Below are 4,379 nucleotides of genomic sequence, written 5' to 3'. Positions count from 1 at the left end.
CAGACGCTCCAGGCTTCCGGCCCATCGCATTCCGGCCCCAAGAGCGGAGCTCGCCCATCTGTCCCAGAGCAGGACTCCAGAGCGCAGCTGCCTCTTCAGACAGGAGGTTCCTTCTTGCGGTGTCCCGCATCTTAGGGGCTGGGACCCTCTCAAAAGGGCTGCTGGGTGTTGGCTCCCCCTTGCTCTTGTGCGGCACAGGCTCCTGCCTTCCGCTTTTCCAGGTACTAGATTACCTTGGGCAAGTCCTTTCCCCCATTGAGTCTTTCTTTGCCCTGCCCTGCCCTGCCCTGCCCCTCTTCTTGTTTTGTCTTTTCTCTTCGTTTCTTTTTTCTTTTCTTTTCTTCTTTCTTTCCTTCTTTGCTTCTTTCCTTCCTTCCTTCTCTCCTCCTTTCTTTCTTCCTTCCTTCTTCCCGGAGTCAAGCGATTCTCCCGCCTCAGCCTCCCGAGTAGCTGGGATTACAGGCGTCCGCCACCACACCTGGCTAATTTTTTAAATTATTATTTTCTTTTTCTTTTCTTTTTTTTTGTATTTTTAGTAGAGACGGGGTTTGGCCATGTTGGCCAGGCTGGTCTCGAACTCGATACCTCAGGTGATCTGCCCGCCTTGGCCTCCCAAAGTTCTGGGATTACAGGCGTGAGACACCACGCCCTGCCAGGTCTTAGTTTCTTTATCCGGAAAGGCCACTTCCTGATATGCAAGGCCTCTGCCAACCCAGTTTTTGTTTTCTTTGAGAGTCTTTGTTTCACCCATGCATGTTAGAATTCCGTAGACAATGCAATCATTCAAAAACTATTTATTGAATGCCTACTGTGTGCCTGGTATTGGGGATACTCCAACAGTATTCCTCACTCAGCTCATTTTCCAGGGGAGGGGGGCATGTAAAAATAATATTATTTCAAATAATATAAATACTCTAATAAAAATTAGCTGGTGGGGCACGTAGAAAAGCTGTTTTACACATGGTGGTCTCTATAAAGTCCTCTTTTAGAAGTGATAATTTAGCAGAGACCGGAACGGTAAGAGAAAACTAGACATGGGAAGAAGCTCCAGGCAGCGTGAAGCTGGTGTGCCTTGATACGTGTGTGCAGCTGTTACCTGTTGAGGGTAGTTGTCTGGGTACTTGGAGTTTTGAACAAATAATTGAACAAAACGCACAAATAAAGCAGGGCAGCGAAAGCAGAGATTTATTTTGAATGAAAGTACACTCCACTGGGTGGGAGCGGGCTGTAGCAAGCTGCTCAAAAGCACGGGTTACAGAATTTTCTGGGGTTTAAATACCTTCTAGAGGTTTCCCATTGGTCTGCCACAAGTGTGATTGGTTGAGGGAGAGGACCAGTCTGAAGCACTTTCATTTTTCAACTGCCACACAGAAAAGGAAGAGTTGGAACTGCCAGGCAGCAACTGCCACGCAGAAAAGGGAGGGGTTGAAAGAGGAGTAGCCTTTCAACTGATACCCCGTTATGCATATCCCGTCAGCACAAATCAGTCCTAGGTTCCCTGCTTACAGACCCTATTCTCCTGCCGCACAAATACTTGTATTTAATCAACAGATGTATCAATTTTTTGAAATAGTTTAAATTGTAAACAAGAATGTGTCCAGAAGATACCTGAATCTAGGGGCAAGATATTTTCACACGACTTTTTTAAGTGGGTGAAAGTCCATTCATGTGAATCTACACAATGAAGGTCACCTTTGAATATATACTGTGGAGGCAGCACATTCATGCATCACTTAAGGTCAGGGATACTTTCTGAGAAATGTTTCAATGGGGGTTTTGCTGTTTGTTTTTTGTCATGTGAATATCATAGAGCACACTTACACAAGCCTGCATGGTATAGCTTACTACACACCTAAGCTATATGGTATAGCCTATTGCTCCTAGACTACAAACCTGTGCAGCATGTTACTCTAGTGAATACTGTAGGCAATTGTAACACCATGGTAAGTACTTGTGTATCTAAACATAAGAAATGTACAGTAAAAATAGGATATAATTTCATAGGATCACCATTGTAATGCAGTCCATGACCAAAACATTGTTACATGCACATGACTGTACTCTCTGAAAGACTCCAATTAATCTAGAATATTTACACCCTAGCTCCATACTTTAGCCACTTCCTGTGAAGCCATCTTTCACCCACCCTACCCCATTCCCTTAGTCTGGCCCTGTGGCGATCACCCTCCTAAGTTCTATGTTACTGCAAATCTTTTAAATATTAAATGTTCCTTCTGGCTATTTTAGCTGTAACTGATTGCTCTAGTGATCATAAAATTCCTACCTACTCCTATCCCATTCCTAAACTTCAAAATGCCAACAACTCAATAAGCCATATATTTGAAACTTTTATTTTTTATTTTTAGTTGGGTTTTGAAAATAAATCTTCATATTTTCCTCATTCAGATTCAACCCCTAAATAACATTGATTGTAGACATGTTAAAAATATACTGTATATGTTCAAAATACACTGTAGCAAATGCAAACATGAATTATACAGAGTAAGAATAAAGATAAAAATGATGGCTAATTTTTTGTTATTTAATATATATATGTACCACTGTGATAAGCAAAATGAATCCCCCCACTTTTCCCCTCCAACTTCCCCCTTGCCCCATGCAATAACCACTGTAGATGATTTGGAGACATCTTTAGAGGTATTTTCCTGTACTTTAACAAATATACTGAGGTGTGTGTGTATGTATGTGCTGTATGTATGTGTAAGGATTAAGTATTGATTAACATGAGGTGTTGATACAATAAGTACAAATGCATAATTCTAGGGTAACCACTAAAAGAAATAGGGTACTTTGTACAGGTTACACACAAGTAGAGAAAATAAAATAGATGGAATGATTAAAATATACTCAGGTAATTCGAACTAAGAAAATAAAGGAGAAAAAATGAAATAAAAGACAGTAAGGAAGATTTTAAAAAATGGCAGTAGATTTAAATCCATAAAGTAGTAATTATGAAATAACTGCCCCAACTAAAAAAAAATCAGATTGTATTGAAAACATCCAACTGTATGCTGTTTATAAGACACATCTAAGATACACGAAAATAGAAAAATAATTAGAAAGAGCTATGCTAGGTGAATGCTAACTGAAAGAATTCTGGTATACATATATCAATGTTATATGAAATAGACTTTAGGTCAAAAAGTAATATGGCGGATATAAAATATCACTTAATAATGATAAAAAGTTTCCATTTTAAATTCGTGTGCATCTAGTAATATAGCCCAAAAATATATAATGGAAAATCCAATGTAGTTTCAAGTTGAAAAACCAACAGCCTTGGTGGAAATCTTAGCGTGCCATTTTTCAGTAAATAATAGAACAAGCAGATAAACAATCACCAGTGACTGAAAAGACTTGACCACAACAAAATTTGACCCAACAAATCTACACAGAATAGTGCTTCCAGTTCTTACAAGAATACATGTGTTCTTAAATATGTGTGGTATAGTTAACAACATTGATCATACATTGGGTCAGAAAGCAAGTCTAAACAAATCTGAAAGGATTTAAATCTATAGAATATGTTCTCTGACCACTTCATAATTAAACTAGAAACCAATAACAAGGAGACAACTAGAGAATTGTCATATATTGAGAAATTTAAAAATTGTACTTCGAAATAAGTCAGGAACTAAAAAAGAAATCATAATGGGAATTAGAAAATAGTTTGGGCTGAATAATAACAAAAGTAATAAATACCCAAACTAGTGGGATGCACCTAAAGTAATAATTAGCTCCATTCGTATAAATATTCAAGACTTCAGTATAAATATTAGAAAAGAAGAAAAGCTGAAAACCCCTGACATAGCCATCCTTATGTCAAGGGGTTAGGGGAAAAGAAAACAAAATAAGGTCAAAAAAGAAGGTAGAATAGAATAAAAAGCATAAACTATTGAAACAAGAACAAAAACCTACATAATTGAGGACCAGGAGAGCCAAAGGTGTGGTGGTTTTTTTTTAATTTTTTGAAAATTATAAAATATTTTCCTATGTTAAAATTACAAGCCTAGTTTTTTTTATATTTGTGAAATACACCGGGTGCAGTAGCTCACGCCTGTAATCCCAGCACTTTGGGAGGCCAGGGTAGGCGGATCACTTGAGGTCAGGAGTTCAGAGTGTGAGACCAGCCTGGCCATCATGGTGAAACCCTGTCTCTACTGAAAATACAAAAATCAGATAGGCATGGTGCTGCATGCTTGTAATCCCAGCTACTTGGGGGGTTGAGGTGGGAGGATTTGCTTGAACTGGGAGGCAGAGGTTGCAGTGAGCCAAGATCCTGCCACTGAACTCCAGTCTGGGTAAGAGAGTGACTCCATCTCAAAAGAAAGAAGAGAGAGAGAGAGAGAGAGAGAAGA

Source organism: Mandrillus leucophaeus, unplaced genomic scaffold (genome assembly GCF_000951045.1).
Source record: "Mandrillus leucophaeus isolate KB7577 unplaced genomic scaffold, Mleu.le_1.0 Scaffold259, whole genome shotgun sequence".
Taxonomy (NCBI): domain Eukaryota; kingdom Metazoa; phylum Chordata; class Mammalia; order Primates; family Cercopithecidae; genus Mandrillus; species Mandrillus leucophaeus.
The sequence above is the reverse complement of the archived record's forward strand: the minus strand, read 5'-3'. Positions refer to the sequence as shown.